The sequence below is a fragment of the Macaca thibetana genome, chromosome 15 (genome assembly GCF_024542745.1).
Source record: "Macaca thibetana thibetana isolate TM-01 chromosome 15, ASM2454274v1, whole genome shotgun sequence".
Lineage (NCBI taxonomy): Eukaryota > Metazoa > Chordata > Mammalia > Primates > Cercopithecidae > Macaca > Macaca thibetana.
Window position 1 is genome coordinate 63,708,862 of NC_065592.1, and position 23,928 is coordinate 63,732,789.

General features: G+C 39.3%; 1 protein-coding gene and 1 long non-coding RNA gene across 6 annotated transcripts in view; both read left to right on the forward strand.

Annotated features, from left to right (window-relative positions):
* BNC2 (basonuclin 2) overlaps window positions 1-23,928 on the forward strand; it is a 459,271-nt gene that overhangs the window by 13,970 nt on the left and 421,373 nt on the right. The window lies entirely within an intron of this gene.
* On the forward strand, window positions 3,116-8,270 carry LOC126937861 (uncharacterized). Its single transcript, XR_007719881.1, has 2 exons — window positions 3,116-7,662; window positions 7,785-8,270. It is a non-coding gene; the product is annotated as an uncharacterized LOC126937861 (long non-coding RNA).

Consider the following 23,928-nt stretch of genomic DNA (forward strand, 5'->3'; position numbering starts at 1 on the left):
TTCACCATCTAGGATTAGAGAAGTTCATTCTATCAACACGTATGCTAACAGGTAGGCTTCTGGAAGTACAATGTGATAGTTCAGATCTTTCTCTGATTCAAAATCGTGATTTAAAAGGAATCATAGTTAGCTGAATTGGCTTTTGATAGACTAAAACATTAATTTCCCTTAATGTGCATTAACGCTAAAGGATACTAAAAAACAGAGAAATGTTTTTTAAACCTAGAAGTTCTACCATGTCTGGAGCCATATTTTTCACCCAATAAATGTTCTTTGTAAGAAATATATTTACATGAAGGGCTGGGTGCAGTGGTGTATGCCTGTAGTCCCAACTATTTGGGAGGCTGAGGCAGGAGAATCATTCCAAGTCTAGACATTCAAGTCCAGCCTGAGCAACATAGTGAGATCCTGTCTCTAAAAGAATAAATAAGAAATATTTTCACATCAAGAATTTATATCTGTGCATTGGTCTTTGAAGCTTCCCTTTTGTCCATAAACAGCAACCAGTCGCTGACATGACATATTTGTGTACAAAGGACAATGATAATTAGATATGCTAGAATTGGGGGGTGGGTGTGTGTGTGTGAGAGAGAGAGAGAGAGAGAGTGTGTGTGTGTGAAGAAACATGCATGAGAAACTGATAGTTTGCTGCTTCCTTATGCGGGAGGGTAGAAGGCAGAATAGAGGGTAGAGTAGTATAGTTGACTGAAATTTTTTTGGAGGGGAAGGGCAGGGTTTACCAGGTTTACCATTAATGTACTTTCATTTTGCAATAGATAATACTTGATAAATTTTTTTTGTGGTTTTTTACATATATTTATGGATGGCACGGATGAATGTTGAGTGTCTTTCTTACTGTTTTACTAGTGTGACTGTCAAATTGTATTCCTGAAGTACAGATATGCTAAGGTAATAAATCTATTAGCAGCCAGCAAATAAATGTTTCCTTACTATATGTAGAATAACTTGCTGCAGATTTGCATGAAACAACATTAGACAATTGTGTACTGATTTGGTAAAAATAAAAAAGATGTGGCCAGGTGCAGTGGCTCATGCTTGTAATCCCAGCACTTTGGGAGGCTGAGGTGGATCACGAGGTCAGGAGATCGAGACCATCCTGGCTAACACAGTGAAACCCCGTCTCTACTGAAAAAAAAAAAAACAAAAAATTAGCCGGGCATGGTGGTAGGTGCCTGTACTGCCAACTACTCAAGAGGCTGAGGCAGGAGAATGGCGTGAACCCGGGAGGCGGAGCTTGCAGTGAGCCGAGATCACGCCACTGCACTCCAGCCTGGACAACAGAGTGAGACTCCGTCTCAAAAAAAAAAAAAAAAATGCTTTTAAAAATTATTAGGTTTTGATGTTCAAGCTTACATTTAGCATAGGCATGGGACTTGTAGTTCCCTTCATTTTCCAAAGTATAACCTTTTTTTATTTTAGAATACAATAATTTGACAAGCATTTGAATTTCTATTATGTATGTGATACTCTATTAGGTGCCATAGATATTACAGATGAAGTAGAAGCTGTCACCCTCATATTAAAGATCACAATATTCACTGGTAAAGGGAAAACTCATTATCTTTAAAGAATTAACCATGATCCTTGGTCTGCCTCTGGTCTTCATATGCCTTAGGAGCCTAATTTTGTTAACATACCATTGAAAAACATCACCTTTTCGTGGATACATTCACTTTATTCACCAACTGAGAGAGAGAGATCACACACACACACAACACACACACCATATGAACACGTATATATCTGTATACCATATGAGGTGGCATACTCATGTACTCATATTGAAATGATTAGTACATCCTCTCCTTGGCAGGCAAATTTAAATGGGGAGTCAGATTATAATCCAAATGTTGTTCATCTTTTTATGAGGTTGGAATTTCAGCAGAGAATATTAAGGGTGGGATGGGGGCCCGAGGGTCTCCTCCTCCTATAAAGAAATTCTTTCCAGTGGCCTGTGTTGTTGACGGTGCACACTTTGGACTCCTTTCCTGGGCTGTACTTGTAAGAGTATTGACGGTGTTTACCCCCTTGCTTTTTTTCTCCTACCGTTGCCCTTGTTATAGACAAATTTCTTTTTCTTTAGATATGTTAATATTCTCAAGCAGATATTAGGCAACTGTCCTGGGAGCTAGTTGTTAAGGTGACTTTGCATCTGTTTGGTTTTTTATGGATCTAATGCAGATGGCAGTCTCATTTCACTCATTTCAGATTTTCTTGGGGGATACCTCATGCTACCACCTTACGCATAACATGTTTTATATATGGATAAGTGGAAGTGGTAGAAAAAAGGATATATATTATGAGAAAAAAAGACCTAGAACTAGTTATTAAATACCTGGTAGAGAAAGTTTCTTTTGTTAAATACCTTATAGAGAAATACCTTGATCTGAGATTGACTTTATATACAGGTGGAATAAACTGCTCTAGAAATCAAGAGGGAGTATGTGTATTTAATCTCTGTATCTGTTTTCTGTGTCTTTTCCATCCTAAAATAAGGGTTAAGATTAGGTTTTAAAGATTCTTTTTTTTTTTTTTGAGATGGAGTCTCGCTGTGTCGCCCAGGCTGGAGTGCAGTGACGCAATCTCGGCTCACTGCAAGCTCCACCACCTGGGTTCACGCCATTCTCCTGCCTCAGCCTCCCAAGTAGCTGGGACTACAGGCGCCCGGCAATGTGGTCTCAATCTCCTGACCTCGTGATCTGCTGCCTCGGCCTCCCAAAGTGCTGGGATTACAGGCATGAGCCACCGCGCCCAGTCTGGTTTCAAAGATTCTTTGTAATTCTTTGCATTGTGTGATGCTCAACATCTATTTGTGGTATTATTTTATGGACCAGAAAATTAAAGCTGGCTGTACCTTTAACTTCACATTGGTTAATTCTAGCAGCTTCCCAATTAGTGTCATTTTTTTACCTTTCAATCTTTCCTTCCTTTTAAAACACTTTAACATCAAGAATAATTTGTTATGGGAAGAGAAAGTAGAAAGGAAAGACACTGAACAAACATCCAGTTGATATTAGGCAGCAGGACAGAAGTTGGTGGTCCGGGAAGCAGCCTGCCGTCCTGGTTTCCTTAGGCTCCAGTCCGACTTTTATCCTTTTTTTATTTTTTTTTATTTTTTTTATTTTTTTATTTTTTTTGAGACGGAGTCTTGCTCTGTCACCCAGGCTGGAGTGCAGTGGCCGGATCTCAGCTCACTGCAAGCTCCTCCTCTCGGGTTCACGCCATTCTCCTGCCTCAGCCTCCCGAGTAGCTGGGACTACAGGCACCCGCCACTTCGCCCGGCTAGTTTTTTGTATTTTTTAGTAGAGACAGGGTTTCACCATATTAGCCAGGATGGTCTCGATCTCCTGACCTCATGATCCGCCCGTCTCGGCCTCCCAAAGTGCTGGGATTACAGGCTTGAGCCACCGCGCCCGGCCGACTTTTATCCTTATATCCTTAAGTTCAGGCGACATGTGAGCAGTCATAGTACAAGCATGTAATGTGAGAATTTTATTATTTAAACCCACAGAGCTTAATAAACTCCAATTTTTAATTTTAATTTTAATTTTTTTTTTTTTTTTTTGAGACAGAGTGTCCCTCTGTTGCTCAGGCTGGAGTGCAGTGGCTCAATCTTGGCTCACTGCAACCTCCGCCTCCCAGGTTCAAGCAGTTCTCCTGCCTCAGCCTCCCAAATAGCTGAGATTACAGACATGCACTACCATGTCCAGCTAATTTTTGTAGTTTTAGTACAGATGGGGTTTCACCATGTTGGCCAGGCTGGTCTTGAACTCCTGACCTCAAGAGATTGACCCATCTCAGCCTCCTAAAGTAGTGGGATTACCGGCGTGAGCCACAGCACCCAGCTGCAAATTTTAAATTTGAAGATGTGTCTGAAATGAAAATAAAGTGAGGGGAGGTGTTGGAGAGAAAGGAGAAATTGCACAGGAAATGTAGAACTTGGATTAAAATGTAATTAGAAAGTTATGTTGAAAATCAAAGGGCTAGTTAAAATGAGCGTCATTATAATCTTTTTTTTTTTTGAGACAGGGTCTCACTCCCATCACTCAGGCTGGAGTGCAGTGGCATGATCATGGCTCACTGCAGCCTCGACCTCCCTGGGCTCAGGTGATCCTCCCACCTTAGCCTCCTGGCTAACTGGGCCTACAGCTGCATGCCACCACGGCCAGCTAGTTTTTTGTAGAGATGGAGTTTAGCCACGTTGGCCAGGCTGGTCATGAACTCCTGACCTTAAGTGATCTGCCTGCCTGGGCCTCTTAAAGTGCTGGGATTACAGGCGTGAGCCACACTCTACCCTGCCCGGAATATCGTCGTATCTTCTAAGTGGCCTAGTGCTTCTACCCTTGCCTCTCTCCTCCCACTGCTCCTAGAAGACTTTCCACAGGTGGATCACTTCTTACCTCACAACCTTCCAGTGACTTCTTACCACACCTGCAGTGAAATCCCAACTCCTTACCATCACTGAAAGGGATATGTAATGTTTGCGACCCAGCCCAACTCTGACGCTGTTTCCTGCCATTGCTCCCTCTACTCCAGCCTTGCTGATTTTCCACAGGCCATAGAACTTTGCTAAGCTGGTACCTACCTCAGCCCTTTACATGGGGTTTTTCTCTGCCTGTAAGGTTCTTTTTTCACACTTTCGCACGGCTTCCTCCCTCATTTCACTATAGTCTCCTCTGTAATGTCAGTCCTTCAAAGAGACCTTCCTGTCAACCTTCACTGCTGTGTCCCTATCAGTGTATGTTTCTTTGGTCTCTTACCCTGATTTTTTTCTTTATAGCACTTACTGCCACTTGGAAGTATATTTAATTTTTTTGTTTATGTGTAGTTTATCTTCCCACCACCATGAAGCCCCATAAGAACAGGGTCCTTTGTCTTGCTAATTTCTACATTTCCATTACCTGCAGCAACACTCAACAAATATTTATTGAATGAATGAATGGATGAATATCTCACATATGATTGTCCTTGTGAACATGAACTGATTCTTTATCAATAGTTATCAAGTCTTAGTTATTATAACCATTGAGAGTTATTTATGGCATCTGCTGCTGGACTTTCCTCAACTGCTTATGCTTAGCTCAGTTGGAACAGTGGTTTCCAGGATAGATGTAAACACTCCAAGGGGTATGCAGAAATCATCCTTTACGATGTGGGGGAAAATATATTAGAAATTTGATTTATCTTGTTCACCTATTTTTGTGTTTTATAGTGTGCATTATGTATATATAAGGGAAACATTGTGCTGTCAAAAAAATTGAGACTGGATAGAGAATGATCTGGACAGGATGGTTAACTTTGTTTAAAGCAAAATGTATCTCTGTAGTCAGGCTATTTTACAGATTTTGTGCTTTTGCATAATAAGGCAGTGTGACTGCTGGTGAGAGTGTAGAATCTGTTGCCACTATTCAAAAGATCACACGTCTCATGTTGAGTTGAAAGTGAAATATTATATATGATATTCAGCATGAATGTGTATATCTGTATATTTTCTTTAATATTCGTTCTCTGGTGGAATTTACAAATCTCTTCAGTTCAAAGTATACCTGTGTTGGGGTCCTTTGTACCTGTGCTAACATATGTGTGAGAGGTATGTGAGCTCTTTCAGTGACTGAAAAATTATTACTTGATTGGTCTGTTTTTGCGTGATCTGGGCTTTTGATTAATCTTTGAATAACTTTTTCCTTCCTTTTTAATAGTTCAGGCTTGTTAATGATGCTTAATTGGGTTCTTTGGGTTTCTGTGACTTGTTTTTAAAAACCGTTTTATTGACATGTAATTTGCATACCATAGAATTTACTGCTATGACAAGTTTTACAGTACTGTTTTATAATTATATGTGATTTTCAAGACACAGGAAAATAAGGAAATGGTATGCTTAGAATTTGGAAGAAAGTTAGGTTTTCATTTTAGTTTTGTTTTTTTGAGACAGGGTCTCACTCTGTCACCCAGGCTAGAGTGTAGTGGCATGATCATGGCTTGCTGTAGCCTTGACCTCCTGGGCTCCAGCAATCCTACTGCCTCAGCCTCCTGAGTAGCTGGGACTACAGGCATGAACCATCATGCCTGGCTAACTTTTTCTTTTTTTGTAGAGACAGGGTCTCACTATGCTGCCCAGGCTGTTTTCACACTCCTGGGCTCAAGCAGTCCTCCTCCCTCGGCCTCTCAAAGTGCTGGGATTATGGGCATGAGCCGCTGTACCCAGCCACTGTACTGATTTTAAATACTTTTTAAGTGAAATAAAATTTTATAATATTTGAGGAACTTATTTTATTAAAATGTTTGACAGGATTAATAAATTTGAATGAAACATTGAAATAATTACTATCCTAATGAATACACTAAGGGAATTTGAAAACCACAAATAAGCAATTATAAATAAGTATTATTATTTGTAAAATAGTCACCCTAGAAGATGATGCAGTGATGGTGTCATAGCATAAAATGCTTTTGGAGCTCTTCATTTGACATTGATTTCAGACAGCCTGTGTCTAGTTCTTCTAAGCATCTTTGGTACTAGCAAATCTTCTACGTCATAAGCTTTGGTTTTCTGAATCTTCAAAAGTCTTTTTGTGTTAAGCCAAATGAACTTACTTGGTGGGTGATAAAGCAAGATAATTCTATTTTTGATTTATTTTTTATTTTTTAGAAACAGAGTCTCCCTGTGTCACACTGACTGGAGTGCAGTGATGCAATACTACTAACTCACTGCATCCTTGAATTCTTGGACTCAAGCGATCCCCCTATCTCAGCTTCCTGAGGTATTGTTCAGGCTAGCATCGCAACTCCTGGACTCAAGTGATCCTTCCACCTTCACCTTCCACAGTGGTGGAATTACAGGCATGGGCCACCACCCCCAGCCTATTTTTGATTGTAAAAAAAAGACAAAACTGATTTTTCACTATAGTTCACAAGTTGGCCCTAGAAGTACTTACAGATGATGAGTTCTAGAAATATTTTGAACAACGTTGTTGGAACATTGGAACATTATTGGAGCATCTTCCAACATTGTTGGAAGAAGTACAGTGTCTTAAGGTGATAATTTTGACATTGATTCTTTCCCCCCACTAGTTATGGGGCTTCTTTAAATCTATAAAAAGCCATTTCACTGTATAAGAATTGGTATCATATTTTGTGCATTTATAGATTCATGCATACCATGCATGCATGCTTATAAATATCTTTCCACTGACCAAAGTGTGTTATTATTTTGTAGCCCTTTGTAGCCAGCTCTATGTGGTAAGTACCTGATAAATTCTACTACAGAGTGAATTTCTTCTAAGTAAAATTTTGAAGCTTGAGAAGGCTTCTAAAGGCAAAGGATATCAAGAAAAGTTTTAACTAAGATGTGAGACTGCATGAGTGCTTCATGATACAAATGGTTTTATATATCGCTCTTAGGTTAGAAATTAGAGAGGCTGACACATAACCTACCTTGTCTGTGTTTTTAGTTGAGCAAATCTGTGTGTGGGGGGCATAAACAAATACTAGTGACATTAGACATCAAAAAGCTAGTGAAGTACAAATCTGTGCCTATAACACTATTTGTAGGACAGTCTTACTCATACTGGTCTTTGACAAAAGTCAAAGGAAAAAGTAGTTGCCAAAGAGGAACGTGATTTTATTTTTTTGTACTTTAAAGTTTGTTTTTGAATTCCAGCAAGTTATGGTGTGAGGTAATACTAATCGGTTTCTTTATGTTGACTTCTTGGTTATCAATTAAGAAAAGCATTAGTTAGCGCTTTATTTTTTGGTACTTTAAGGTTTGTTTTTGAATTCCAGCAAGTTATGGTTTGAGGTAATACTAATTGGTTTCTTTATGTTGACTTCTTGGTTATCAATTAAGAAAAGCATTAGTTAGCGCTTTGGAAAAATCTGTGTTACTGAATTTCTTCCAATTCGTATACAACCTCTTCTTCACAGTATAAAATGCAAATTTTGCATGGGGCCAGGTGCTCACGCCTATAGTCCCAGCACTTTGGGAGGCAGAGGCGAGTGGGTCAGTTGAAGTCAAGAGTTCAAGACCAGCCTGGCCAACATGGTGAAACCCCATCTCTAGTAAAAATACAAAAATTAGTCAGGCATGGTGGTGTGCGCCTGTAGTCTCGGCTAGTTTGGAGGCTGAGGCAGGAGAATCGCTTGAACTTGGGAGGTGGAGGTTGTAGTGAGCCGAGATTGCGCCACTGTGCTCCAGCCTGGGCAACAGTGCGAGACTCCATCTCAAAAAACAAACAAACAAAAAAAAACAACTTCTTTTGCATGGAATCTGCAGATCTAGGAATCATTTTATTGTTAAAAATACAACCAGCAATTCTGAAAATTCAGTCTGCTTTGTGAAGTCAGGCTCTAGAAAGTTTATAGATTTTTTTGGGGGGCAATGAGAGTTCGGGAAATAAAAAGAAATGAAATAAATTTGACTCCAGGAAAGCTAATTTTACATTTGTTTCTTCATTCCTCTCTGGGGCTCTCTGAAACTCTGGAACTTTCTCATTTAAAAGAAAGCTAGAACAACCTGTGTTGGACATACAGGTTGAGCCTCTGGTATTTGACCTGCTTGGGACCAAAATTCAGATTTATTCAGATTTTGGAATATTTGCATATACATAATGGGATATCTCAGGGATAGGACCTAAGTCTAAACATGAAATTCATTTGTTTTTCTTATATACTTTATGCACATAGGCTGGAGGTAACATTGTATGATATGTTTTATACCTTAATCAAAGTTTGTGTATGTGGACATCAGAAAGCAATGGTGTCAGGTGTGGAATTTTCCACTTAAGACATATTGGTACTCAAAAAGCGTGGGATTTTAGAGTATTTTATGATTTTTGGATTTAGCATGCTCAGCCTGTAAACTTGAGGGTCAAACTTTTCTTGTGTTAGTTGAAATCTCCTGGGTGCTTTCTTTTAACCAAATCCCAAGGTCTTTTATATAACTAATATGCTAGATTTCCTACATTGTTCTGTGAAGGTAGAGAGGGTCCTTAGCACACCCTGTTTTAAGATGTAAAGTTCTGCTGGACCAAAACCTGAGGGCATAATTAACACTGTCTTTGGAGGGACTGTTTGTGCTGTCTTCATGGACCGTTTGGCTCATAAGATGGGATTTGGTTCATAATTCATTGTCACGTACTGTAACTCCTGTGGGAGTATAACATCTAGCTGTTTTGCATTGGATAGGTTCTGAATGCTTTATCTTGTTCCAAGGTGGATTATTATACTCAAGAATGCACTTAATTACAAGCTTTATGTTTCCAACACCCGTTCACAATAACTCCTCTTCACTACACCTGACTTCATCGATGGAATTTCATTTGTAGATTGAGTATATGACTTGGGAGATGGAAGCTGTCAGACTTGAAGTCTGCCTCCTTTTTTCGGTGCCTTCTCTTTACCTTGATATTTTGAACCTTTCTAACTTAAAATTTGTTTTTAGGTTAATTTTCTCAGCAAAAGAAATTTATATTTCATAAGATGCTAAGGGAAAAGGCAGCATTTATTAATATTGGGTGTTTCCTAATTAGAATATCTTAAGAGTTTGAATTTTGTTGTGATTTCATAAGCTACTGCATCATAGATTTCATTTACTTTGAACAGAGACTTAGAAAAGTGATGCTTTGGAATATTTGTTGTTTCAGTCTTTTGAGATTGAACACAGAAGTTTCTTACAGGATATCAGTTTTTTATGTATTTATGTAATCTGTCTCTCCAGCTTCCTGAATTAGTGATTCATATGAGCTTAATCACACTTTATTTTAATCAACTGTTTACACATCTACCTCATATGCTGCTCTGTAGATTCTCAGGTATATCTTTATGGTCTTTTCATTGTTCTGTCTTTATTAAGGAATAAATGATCCTAACTGGATTATGATTTACTAGTAGATTTATTTAATAGTTTTGTGTTTTAGTTTTTAAAGCCTTGTTCAACGGTTATGGTTTTGGGATATCTAGGTATATCTCGGACAAGCTTTCAATTGTCAAAATTAAGTTACACTACCTTGTATGTTTTAGTCTTAGAATTCAGTGTTCTATTTCTGATTGAGAAACCTGTGACTAGCACGTCAAAATTTCCTAAATGTGTTTGGTCAATTCTTTTTTCTTTTTTAACCAAATGAATTTTATAAAGTCAACTTCCTTAATTTGTATTGTAGGCTCAATGAAAGCTGCAGGGTTGTTTCTCCCCGCCCCCCCCCCCCCAGAGAAATCTTTAGAGAGATGTTTAAACAAATCAAAATATGCTTAAAACGTAAAAAAGATAATTTGATGTGGCAAGTTTTAAATAAATAAATAAAAAAAAAGACACACACTCCATAACCTTTCTTTGAGTCTTTGGTTTAAGTTCTCTGTCATATAGTGCCAAAAATTTTGTTCTGAGCTGCGTGTGTGTTGAAACATGTATGCCTGTCCTAGTGTCATAACTAATTATATCTCTTGTATGCTTACTTCTAGTAATTGGAAAGTAGACCTACCGCAGCATACATCTTCACATTTAGTTTTATCTTGAGGACCTGCTACAGAGATTGTTTTCTACCATGCAGCAACTTGACATTGTGAACAGATACTACTATTTTAAATATATTATCTACTTTGTGTTTTGCAGGAATAGTGTGCTTTCAGGGAAGAAAAGTTTTGGGTGTTTTCAAAGCACATCTGTCTTTACCAGTAATTATACACTAATACTGACTGCCTTTGCAGTTTTGACTGAGATATTTCATCTGTGAATTGGAAATCAATGGTCTAGCGCTGTGATACCAAAATTTTATAGGATTTCTTTTTACTCAAAGTTTTCAAAAGATTGTGGCTTATGGAAAACCTGCTGGTGCTTTGGTCACTTACTCTTCGTGGATTGGTCTAAAATAATTTGGTACTTCTTTTGTAAAAGTGTATTGTAGAATTTTCACGAACTTAGAAATCCTTTCTTAGATATGCTTATGACTGGGGCGGCAAACAGTTTCTCATATGCACCAGCATGTAGGAAAATATGTGGTCCTTGTCCTTGCCTGCTGGAAGAGAAACCCTACCAGTCTTCAGTCTCTGAGCTGCAGCCTTGTTGAAATTAAAGTCTTAGGACTGGGAGTAGTTAATGCTGGTGATAGATTGTGGTATTTAGCGCTGTGCTGTGTTGCGTGGTAGACTTACACGATAATAGTCAGAACTTGGGAAAGAATATACCACAGAATTGGTGACAAATATTTTTCAAAGTGAGAAATACAATGACTTTTCTTATTAATGAACAGACCTTTTGGTTGCTAAGGAAATAGTGAAAAGATTGTACAATTCTGTTACTGATAATGGTTTAGAATTTAACACTGAAAATGCTGGATTTTTCTTTCCTCTTATTAAGTTAATGTATTACTTTGAAGCATCTTTTCTTTCATTTTTTTATAGTTAGAAATTCACCAAAACTGTACTTCAAACTTAGGTGTTTTTAATTTCATACTAAATTAGTTTTTATAAATACTGCATTGTTACTGTCATATGGTAACTTAAGTATGCAGGGGCATTGAACTTGAACATTTTGTGTTCTGGAACATGGGGCTTGGATTCCTGGTATAATTTTCCTATTTTAAAAACTGAACTACCAGTGGTTTCTTTCTAATATGTATATTATGACTTGTTGCATTTGAGAAGCTCCATGGTCTAGGCCATGTGACTTCTGAGGACTGTAACTGTAAAAAGCTGGTGTTGAATCATTCAAAGGTCCCTCCATTTAAAAAAATGCCATTTCTCTTAGAGTTTTTATGGTGTCAGTCAAATGAATGCAAGTTTGTTTGGTTTTAAGAATAACATGATAGAAATCCGAATTTATGCTGATAGGCCGCCTAAGAGAAAGTTATTTCAAAACATGGGGCATCCTGGCAGTGCCTGGGAGGGTTGGCCCCCAGCCTGACTGATAGGAACTTCCTACTCATCAGTTCACAGTGAAATACTAACAGGTGGAAGGTGTTAAAGCTTGTTTGGGTTCTGAACCTGGAAGTGCTGCTACCTACACAGAGTGTTTGGAAATCTCGGGTGATTTGTTTTTTCACAAATGACTGAATTGGGGGGCTGCCTCCTGCTATTTAGTGGGTCAAGGACACTGCAGCATCAGGATGGCAGAGTAATTTACACACAATGATGAGTTGTTCTGCCCCAAATATCTATAATACCTTTCCTGGAAATGACCGGATAGTTATTGATATAAAAAAATGAAAAATGGCTGGGTGCAGTGGCTCATGCCTGTAATCCCAGCACTTTGGGAGGCCGAGGCGGGTGGATCACCTGAGGTCAGGAGTTTGAGACCAACCTGGCCAACATGGCGAAAACCCGTCTCTACTAAAAATACAAACATTAGCCAGGTGTGGTGGCTTGTGCCTGTAATCCCAGCTACTTGGGAGGCTGAGGCAGGAAGAATCACTTGAACCTGGTAGGCGGAGGTTGCCGTGAACTGAGAGAGCGCCACTGCACTCCAGCCTGGGTGACAGAGCGAGACTGTGTCTCAAATAAAAAAAAAAAAAAGGAAAAATACTTGTAAAAATAGTACTCTTGCTCCCCACCCCTAGAATTACTACCTGACATCATTTTTTTTTTAAAGAAATGTTTATTTTTTTAAGGTGTGTACTTGATTGCAGATTAACAAATGGAACACTAAATTCTGCTTCTTAACGTTTTTAAGTAAACATGATTTGTAAAGGCATATGAATATTTTATGCAGTTGGCATTTTAATGGTATTTAGTCATAAGTCCCCAATTCAAACCCAAATATACCCATCTATGCAAACGCCCATCAGATTTTGTGTCAGTGATTGGTAAACTAGCACTTAAAATGTGTGTTGAAACTCCTGTCTGTAATTTTTTTTTGTAATGTGAAAAAAACTTACGAGAAATTGCTAAACTCTTGCAAGATTTATTATTTTTTTGTAGAGATGGTGACTCACTATGTTGCCCAGTCTGGTCTTGAACTCCTAGCCTCGAACGATCCTCCTACTTCATAGGTGTGAGCAACCCTGCCTGGCCAGAAGATTTTTAAATGAACAACAACAACAAAAAAAACTTAGAGTAGAAACCAGAATTTGATAACGACAAATATTTCACATACTCATTGCACACTCATGGCACTATCAGTTATGGCATTTTGACTTGGAAGAAAAATTCTAACGTGAATTTCTGCTTGAATTCTAACATGAATTCTGCTTGTTTTTGAATAATGTTCAATTGGGAGTAACTGTTTGATGAAAAGCATAGTATCTAAACCTCTTCTTCTTCCACACACATTTGTAGTCTTACATAGTAAACCTAAAGTAGCTCAGAAACATTTACTAAAACCCATTTACTTGGTAATAGAGTTTTCATTTATAAAAAAGGAGCTTAAGAAAATGTAGGCTGGGCATGGTGGCTCACGCCTGTAATCCCAGTACCTCAGGAGGCCAAGGCGGGTGGATCACTTGAGTTTAGGAGTTTGAGACCAGCCTGGCCAACAGGGCAAAACCCCATCTCTACTAAAAATACAGAAATTAGCTGGGTGTGGTAGTGTGCACCTGTAATCCCAGTTACTCTGAGGCTGAGGCAGGGGAGGCTGAGGCTTGAGCCCAGGAGGCGGAGCTTGCAGTAAGCTGAGATTGTGCTACTGTTCTCCAGCCTAGGCGACAGAGCAAGACTCCGTCTCACACACAAAAAAGGAATGTATCTTAGTGTACACCTTTTGAACGACCATAAATGACATCTCAGTACTATCCAGTACAAACAGAATTATAACCCTGCCCTTTTTGGGCTTATGAGAAAGAGTATTGGCTTTGGAGTTGTAAAGACCTGAATTTGAATACTGATTCTGCTACTGACTATGGTAGAATCTTGGGCAAATTCATCTATCTCTCTATCAGTCAATTATCTGTCTGTCAAATCGATTTTTAATTATGGTAAAAAAAACATAAGATTTACCCTCAACTTTTTAAAGTGTACAGTTCAGTAATGTTAAATATATTCATATTGTTGTTTCATTAAATTTGAAATAAATTCAGGCCTTCACTTGAGGTTATGAGTTTGAGTCCAGCCTGGCCAACATGACAAAACCCCGTCTCTACTGAAAATACAAAAATTAGTTGGGTGTGATGGTGCACACCTGTAATTCCAGCTACTTGGGAGGCTGATGCAGGAGAATTACTTGAATCTAGGAGACGGAGATTGCAGTGAGCTGAAATTGCACTGCAGCAAGATTTGCACAGAGTGAAAGAGACTCCAAAAAACAAAACAAAACCAAACAAAAATCAAGTAAGTTCAGGCTTACACAAGAATCAGAAAAAAAAAAAAAATACAATGAATTCCTATATACCTATATATCCTTTAACCAGATTTTCCAAATGTTAATGTTTACCATGATTGTTCAGTTTTTAAAATTGAGATAAAATTCACCATTTTAAAGTGTATAGTCACTGGTTTTTAGTATACTCACAAAGTTGTGGAAATATCAGCAGTATTTAATTCTAGAATACTTTCATCCCTCCACAGAGAGGCACTATATTCAACAGTAAATCTTCCATTCCCCCTCCCCAGCCCTTAGCATCTTTTACTTTTTGACCCACTGTTTTCTATAAAGTAGGTATAATAATATTTACGCTGGAGTATTTCTGAGATGACATATGTGACAGTTCCTAGCATGGTATGTGTGTAATACAAGTACCAAACACCCGTTAGTTTCTTTTTCCTATCATAGGAACAGAAAGTATCATACTTATATCTACGTGAACTATTTTGGAAATTCTGATGCCAGCATCTTTTCTATGTGAATTTCTCTTACTAGTTTGGTAGATCAACAGTTTGCAAGATAATAAAAATCATAGTGGAGGTTCATATGTAAAAATAACATAAGGCAAAGCAGCTTCAAAACTCCAAAAATATGTGCATTAAATAATATCTTGCAGGATGGGTGCGTGGCTCACGCCTGTAATCCCAGCACTTTGGGAGGCCGAGGCAGGTGGATCATCCGAGGTCAGGAGTTCGAGACCAGCCTGACCAAAACAGTGAAACCCTGTCTCTACTAAAAATAGAAAATTAGCTGGACGTGGTAGTGCATGCCTGTAGTCCCAGCTACTTGGGAGGCTGAGGTGGGAGAATCACTTGAACTCGGGAGGTGGAGGTTGCATTGAGCCGAGATTGTGCTATTGCACTCCAGCCTTGGGCAACAAGAGTGAAATTCTGTCTCAAAAAAAAAGAAAAAAATTTATAATAATGTCTTGCAGACATAGGCTTGGGAAATAGATCTTTTGCAATGGGCAGCCATCATGCGTGCAGATCTTTTCATGGATTAATCTTTTAATTTGAAGTATTTTATCTTTTTTTATGTATTTTATTTTCATTGTTTAAACATTTTCAAACTTTGTATTTTTGATTTTATAAGAAGGCATGGTGAATACCACAGTGCGGTGAAACTACTCAAGGATCATAAGGGTTCCATTGTTATCTTAAATGACCCACACACAACTTATGCCCTGGGTTTGATTAGCTTTTGATGATGTGATGGTTTGATTGTGGACATACTGTTTGGCCAGGATATCTACATTTTGAGGAATAATTAGTTACGGTTCTCATGGCCTCACAATACTTTTACAAATGATTTTTAAGTATTTATAGTGTAGTGGAAGTAGCATAGTCTGTGAAGGTATAGAAAGCATTGGAGTCAGAACGGCCTGGGTTTGAATCCCAACTATGTTGTGGGAAGTTTGACAAGGGACAGAATTTCTTTAAGCCTGGATTTCCTCATTTTTAAATATGGAGGGTAATAACTGTCATTGCTTAGGGTTGGAATGAGGATTCAATAAGACATAGTTTGAGTAAGGGTCAGCACAGTGCCTGACAAAAACCCATTAAAATGGTGGATGTCGTTCAGGTTTGCTTATGTGTTGTTTAAAGAAAGGAGTCTTTTGCCCATTAATTCATGACCTTTTTTAAAATTTGCCTAGAACATTGCCCATTAGGTCATTTCTGCCCATGAAGCAGAGATACAGTGTTCAAACGTGAAATCGAAAGAACAACGAAAATATTAATTACCCTAGCTGAGGTTACAGTGGTGGAACTGGTGGGATTTCAGTCAAAAAAGCTGATTTTGTTATATACGATATTATCTACATAACGTTAGGCCTGTTTATTGTGAAGCGGCCAAAATCTGTTCTGGTATTTAAAGAGTAATGAAGGTATTTTCCAATCTGAGTGCATTCATGTGGTAACCCTTTTCTGATGAGCAGCTGTAGGCTCATTTGACAGTAGAACTGCTGAATTAACTATGATTGAAATGTTTATTTGGTGTCAGGTTTATAAACATTTTACTTGGTTTCTGTGGCAGGTAACAAGCATAGGAATACCAATTTTACCCAGCCCCTTGACCTGGTAATTCTTTTTTGCTTTTGGTATATCTTACCATTTAAGTTCTTTAGTCTTAGTGACAAAACTGTATAGTGTTTGTCACAGATGTGTGTATTTGGAAAGGCATACAACCATGGCGGTATTTTGCCATTGTGACATTAAAGGAAAAACACTTGTGATAGGGTGAATAAATACTTCTGAGCAGAAGCAAAGATCAAGCTTTAGAGTGAACTTTTGAGTGACAGCTAATGGCTTAAGGGAGGACGCCATGTTAACTATGGGCATTCATTAACCCTGTGGATATGAAATGGCAGTAAGTTCTCTCCCCTTTTAAGCCAGGGGCATTGGATTCTGTAAAAGCAAAAAGGAGAGGAGCATATGTGGCTGCCAAAATGAGATGGTAAGAAGTTAAATGATTAGGACACAGATAAATTAAGGAATAGTAAGATTTAGTGGGTATGTGATAAACATTGCAGATAGACTCTGTGGTATGGACCAGAAGGCAGAAGGTCTGGATTTTTTCTAACCCAGACTCTGTCACTGACTACCTGTTTGATCTTTGTAACTTCTTTGGTTCTTCTTTAGACCTCTTTATCTGAAGAATAGAGTAAGTTAAAGATGGAAAACAGGTTTCGGCTCTTATCAATATTGATAGATTGGTAAAAGCCATTGAGAAGAGAACCGTGCAACTGTGCCTTGGGTCATTGGAAGGAGTTCTGGGATTAGTTGAGCAGTTTCTGGTAACTGTCATGGGGTGGTAGTGGGTGTGTGCTTGCAGGCGTGCATGTTTGTACGTAGGTGCATGCAGCACATCGGTTGACTAATCATTTGTAAAAATCCTTTTCAATTCAGTTTATATATCGGAAATTACATTTTCCTTGGCTGTAAGGTTGAGAGGATCTTCTAATCAGCCTTTAATTTTTATGACTGAAAGCCAGTGTGCTTCTAGTTTTGGGAGAGAATTACATACTATAGAGCTGGATGCCTAATAGGCATATAGTGATGGTGCCTAAGAAGGAATGAAGTGGTTGGTCCAAGAGCTAAAGAGTGCACAGCATGCTTTAGACTCACATGGGGTTCTCTTCTCACCTGCAGGTCTGTGTGCATCAAACATAATAGGTCCCTTCAGATAGGTAGTCATCTAATGAGCCACAGTTAATTAAATGTTTATCATTGCTTAATATTTGGTGTAGGGCATTTTATTTCTATTCTAGGATAGCTTTCAAAACTAGTAATTTGGGCAGTATTTTAGTACTACATAGAAGGAAGACTGGTACAAAATGGGTGATGGCGTGCAACTTTTACCATATTGATACATAGCACAATATAAACAGGGCATTAAAAGATGCATAACCTTAGCAACAAGTGCTAGTTATGATTGGTTCAGCAGTATTAAAAGCAACTAAGATTACTTTCAGATATGTATATTATATACAAACTGTTGGAGAATCATTGCTTCACTTTTAAGGAAAAGAATCCTTAGGTTTCTAATGTCTTTTATCTGAGAAAATTATTCAGAGTTGTTAATTTAATCCACTATGTTGAAAACCCTGTTAGGAACTTTTATGTATCACCTCTTTCTGCAAGGAGGAATTATGTAAGAGCTAACTTCTGTTAGCTCACCTCTACTGACCAGTGAAATTAGTAGTTTTCTTTCATGTGTGTTTCTTAAGAAACTGTAAGTAGCAACCACATCTGTGGCACACATAGACCAATACAATAGCCTTTTTGTATTTCTTTGTATCTTTCTCAAGTACTGTTAATGTTGTCCTTCCCATGGGTGAGGAGTCATGTTTTATTCATGTTTGAATCGCCAAACCTAGCATAAGCCAGGAATACAATAAATACTCTATAAATAATGTTGAATCCATAGTTGAAATACAGTTTTACCTAAGAGCAACTGTGAGCCACCAGGTGAAGATCATGTCTACTTTGAAGTCTAAGTTGGGGAATCTGAAAACACTGGATTTACCATTCTGCGATTCATATGTGGTAGTGTGATGTGATTCTATGGTGATCAGTTTTTACAGTGAAATCCACAGAAGCTACAAAATTTGAGGTAGTAACTCGCATTTCTGTCTTTCTTTTTTTTAAGACGGAGTTTCGCTCTTGTTGCCCAGGCTGGAGTGCTTTTGGCTCACCGCAACCTCCGCTTCCAGGGTTCAAGTGATTCTCCTGCCTCAGCCTCCCGAGTAGCTGGAATTACAGGCATGCGCCACCATGCCCAGCTAATTTTGTATTTTTTCTTTTTAGTAGAGATGGGGTCTCTCCATGTTAGTCAAGCTGATCTCGAACTCCCGACCTCAGGTGATTCCCACCTGCCTCGGCCTCCCAAAGTGCCGGGATTACAGGCATGAGCCACCGCGCCTGGCACGACTTGCGTTTCTTTGCTTTTTTTTTTTTTTTATGTTTTGAGACAGTGTCTTGCTCTGTTGCCCAGGCTAGAGTGCAGCAGCATGATTTTGACTTACTGTAACCTCTGCCTCCCAGGTTCAAGCAATTCTCCTGCTTCAGCCTCCCAGGTAGCTGGGAGGCGCACACCACCACACCTGGCTAATTTTTGTTCTTTTTGTCAGAGATGGGGTTTTGCTATGTTGGCCAGGCTGGTCTCGAACTCCTGACTACAAGTGATCTACCCACCTCGGCCTCCCAAAGTGCCGGGATTACAGGCGTGAGCCACCATGCCGGGCCTGCTTTGTTTTACCTGTAAAAGTCTATCTAGAGTTAAACTGTCAGTATGAATCTGTACATGAAAAAAAATTCCAAAGAAACATTTTTGGTTAAAAATATGTGGTAGGTTGAAACTTATGTGCAGTGTAAGTATCACGTTATGTATGCCTCATTTAAGTAGACCTAAATACCTGGTAGCCTGAGCCATCAGACTTGGATAGCTCCAAAGGGCAGTAGTGATCTTGTTAGGGTTTGGCATCTGAGTGATCTGGTTACCTTTTCCTTTTGGCGTTTTTTTACCAGGTATCATAAAATACAGAAAGCAGAGCAAAAGTGAAAGACTAGTAACTCTGAGTTTTGTTTTGTTTTGTTTTGTTTTTTAAGACAGAGTTTCGCTCTTGTTGCCCAAGCTGGAGTGCAATGGCGCGATCTTGGCTCACTGCAACCTCCACCTCCTGGAAACACTGAGCTTTTTAAATGTTGAGGCAGAGTTGATGGTAATAGAAAAGCTTAGGATACCTAAGACCAGGCTAATTTGATAGCTCTGAAGTTAGGGCTCCTCATCTTTGAAATGGTTCAAGAATACCTGTCTTGTATACCTTCAGAGGATCACAGTGTGATAACATGTTTGAAAGTACTTTAATTCTCAGGTTTTCTTTATCTAATTCTACAAGTATCATTTGAGAACCTCCTTTTCGCCAGGCATTGACTTCGAGGCTGGAGATGGAAGAACCTGGCAGTCTACCAAGGACTTTCCAGTCTGGTAGAATTATGGTTTTCTTTTTTGAAATGGAGTCTCGGTCAGGCTGAAGTGCAGTGGCGCGATCTCAGCTCACTGCAACCTCTGCCTGCTAGGTTCAAGCGATTCTCCTGCCTCAGCCTCCTGAGTAACTGGGATTACAGGCACCCACCACTACGCTGGGCTAATTTTTGTATTTTTAGTAGAGACAGGGTTTTACTATGTTGGCCAGGCTGGTCTTGAATGCCTGACCTCGTGATCCACCTGCCTCAGCCTCCCAAAGTGCTGGGATTACAGGCGTGAGCCACCAAGCCTGGCCAGAATTATGGTTTTCTAAGATTATGTTTCATAGTGTTTCAGGTTTCTATTACTGAGGTCTTTGTTGTGGGTCCATTTTTTGGGTTCAAAAACATGAAAAGAAAGCAGCATTTTGAAAGTGTTTTGTTACTTCTCTATGCTTATAAAAATTTGACTCTTAGAACTTACCTATGTAGTCTCTCACCTGAGATACCAGGACAGTGGGGAGAGAATTTATGATATGGCAAAAAAGTTTTTTTTGGCAGAGCCAAAATATTCTAACATATGTTGAACCAGGTGTGTAAGTTGAATACCTTTTAGACGTGTAGTTGTCACTGTTAATATAAGTGGCCTGCTGTCACTCAATGCTGTGGACAGCCCAAGGGCCTTTTCTAAATCTTTTGTAAGCAGGAAGTGAAGTTTAATTTGCATATATATTTTTCTTTTTTTTTTTTGAGATTAGTTCTTCTACCAAAAACTGAAAAAAATGTATTATTAGATCATTTTTACTTTATTGGATTTGTTAGTCCCAGTCTTTGTAGCAATTTCACTTTAAAATTAGTGATTAGCAGTGTCCTCTTTTCATTTCTGATGACTTTGTGTGGTGAGGAGGGTTCACTTAGAACCTGGGACAAATTAGGGTTGATTGAGTAGGGTCGAACTTAGTAAGAATTAAGGAGACATTAAATATATTCTTGAACTGGGTTTTCTAGGATTTTTTTTTTTTTTTTTTTTTTTTTTTTTTTTTTTTTTTTTGAGACGGAGTCTCACGCTGTTGCCTAGGCTGGAGTGCAGTGGCGCGATCTCGGCTCACTGCAAGCTCCGCCTCCCGGGTTCCCGCCATTCTCCTGCCTCAGCCTCCTGAGTAGCTGGGACTACAGGCGCCCGCCACCGCGCCCGGCTAATTTTTTGTATTTTTAGTAGAGACGGGGTTTCACTGTGGTCTTGATCTCCTGACCTTGTGATCCGCCCGCCTCGGCCTCCCAAAGTGCTGGGATTACAGGCTTGAGCCACCGCGCCCGGCCTTTTTTTTTTTTTTTTAACCTGGAAGGAAGAGCTGGGCCAAAGTTTTAAAAATCAAGACAAACTAGAGATTTCTTCATGTTCATGGCCATATTATTGTTTGGGATTCTATTTAATTTTCATATATCCCTTATGTTTCTAAGAATATGTTTCTGATGGTCTACTTTATATATGCATTCGTTAGACTGCAGCTACAGTAATAATTGATTATACCTTTAAAAAATGACCTCTGATTCTTCATTTAAATCAGAACAAATTGTTTTTGAAAGCAGCGCCATGAGAATACCTTGAATGACCATAGACTTGGCCCACAAAGGAAAGGAAATTATGAAGAGGAGGAAGCCGTTGGTCCTTCCAGATCCTAATCTGGGAACCATTAGCAGGACCGTCTTGCTGTGAGGCACATTCATAGCGTGAGAGGCAATTTCTAAAACTGCTAAAATCAATCCCTGTAGGCTTTGAGAGATTAAACTCACTACCTCGTGTTATAACCAGATGAAAATAATTATGTACTGCAGCCTGCTGAGTGGGGTGAAATAGATTTCTAGTGCCAGGATTCTTAACTAGGTGGGATGGGTGCTGTGTTTTACTGAAGACTCCCTGCAGTTGAAAGATTTATCCTATTAGAGCAAGTCTCAAACTGGTAAGTCTGGGAAAAAACAATTCAACTTTAGACACCAATTCTTGTAAAACCTCTTTAACTTAAATCTGTTTTTCTTGGCAAGAGAGTTAAACCTCATATTTAAAATAGGATACCAGAACTGTGCCTTGCACACACTAGTTTTCTGCTAGATAGATATTAAGTACACATTTTTTTTTTCTCTGAAAAGGAGTCTTGCTCTGTTGCTGAGGCTGGAGTGCAGTGGCGCTATCTCTGCTCACTGCAACCTCCACCTCCCAGGTTCAAGAGATTCTCCTTGCCTCAGTCTCCCGAGTAGCTGGGACTAACAGGCATATGCCACCATGCCCGGCTAATTTTTTTGTATTTTTAGTAGAGACAGGGTTTCACCATGTTGGTCGGGCTGGTCTCAAACTCCTCACCTCAAATGGTCTGCCTGCCTCGGCCTCCCAAAGTGCTGGGATTACAGGCGTGAGCCACCATGCCCGGCCAAGTACACAATTTTTATAACCACAAATGCAGTGAGGTTTCCTTCTGCATCAAATAAGCATAATAATGGTACCTAACTCATGGGGTGGTGGTGGTGAGAATTAGGTGAGTTTACTACATGTAAAATGATTATAAATAGGCCGGGCGCGGTGGCTCAAGCCTGTAATCCCAGCACTTTGGGAGGCCGAGACGGGTGGATCACGAGGTCAGGAGATCGAGACCATCCTGGTGAACACAGTGAAACCCCGTCTCTACTAAAACTACAAAAAAACTAGCCGGGCGAGGTGGCGGGCGCCTGTAGTCCCAGCTACTCGGGAGGCTGAGGCAGGAGAATGGCGCAAACCCGGGAGGCGGAGCTTGCAGTGAGCTGAGATCCAGCCACTGCACTCCAGCCTGGGCGACGGAGCCAGACTCCGTCTCAAAAAAAAAAAAAAAAAAAAAAAAAAAAAAAAAAAAAATGATTATAAATATACTTAACAAAGAAAAATCAACACTATTGATTGAAAATCAATCAGTTAAAATATTAAACTATTTTGACATACAGAAAAGACAAATAATGTTTGCTATTATATGAAGTTGTTGTTGCTAACATCTCATCCATATGAATTGTTTCTCCATTTGTGTGGAAGGACAGTGTTGATATTTGCACAACACTCTGTAACTCAGTTCTTCTTTTGAACAATTGGTGATACTAGAGGAATGAAGCCACTATAAGTGAATGAAACTCAGTGACTAGACTTCTCTTAAGTACCCATGGATATCCATGACCAGCTGGATCCCAGTGAACGCTGAATTCTATGAAAGAATAGTAACTAATCATATGTTAATAATTCTACAAAGAATTATTGAAAAAAATTCTTGAAAAAAAAGCAAAACTAATACATGGAGATGGTGGAATCTATTTTCATACTGCACTGTCTCTTAATCCATTTATTTAAAAACTCTTCGTTGAGTGCTTACTGTATATAGGACATACATTATACTGGACTCTAGGGATGCAGTGATAGAGAAAAAAGACTAAAAATCCCTTACTTGTATGGAGTTCACAAATGAGTGAGGAGACCAGTATTATTAGGTAATAAGGCAAAAATGTAAAATGTTAACTGTGGAAGGCAAACACTGGCTTCTAGATGTATGTCTCCTGAGTTCTCTAAGGAAGTAGCATTGTTCTTTCTACAGAAGAGTGACTGGGCATAGAGAAGATAGTGGATTTGCCTGCGGTCAGGCAGCTGGTAGTAGCAAGGTCTGACTTATAGTCCGACTCTAAGCCTGGTGCATTTTTTGCTTTTCTGCAACTGTCACTCATTGCAACCAACACAGGGAAAGGAGGAGTACTAAGTGGCTACAGTTTCAAAAGTATTGATCTGTTTTTGGAGTGTTTGAAATAAATGAACATTGATCCCAACAAGTGGATTTGGGGTTCACTTCCAAAAATGTATAACATTGAATTTTTTGTTAGTATAGTTAAGAGTAGAAATTAGGCTGGGCGTGGTGGCTCAAGCCTGTAATCCCAGCACTTTGGGAGGCCGAGACGGGTGGATCATGAGATCGAGACCATCCTGGCTAACGCGGTGAAACCCCATCTCTACTAAAAAATACAAAAAAACTGGCTGGGCGAGGTGGCGGGGGCTTATAGTCCCAGCTACCTGGGAGGCTGAGGCAGGAGAAGGGCGTAAACCTGGGAGGCGGCGCTTGCAGTGAGCTGAGATCCGGCCACTGCACTCCAGCC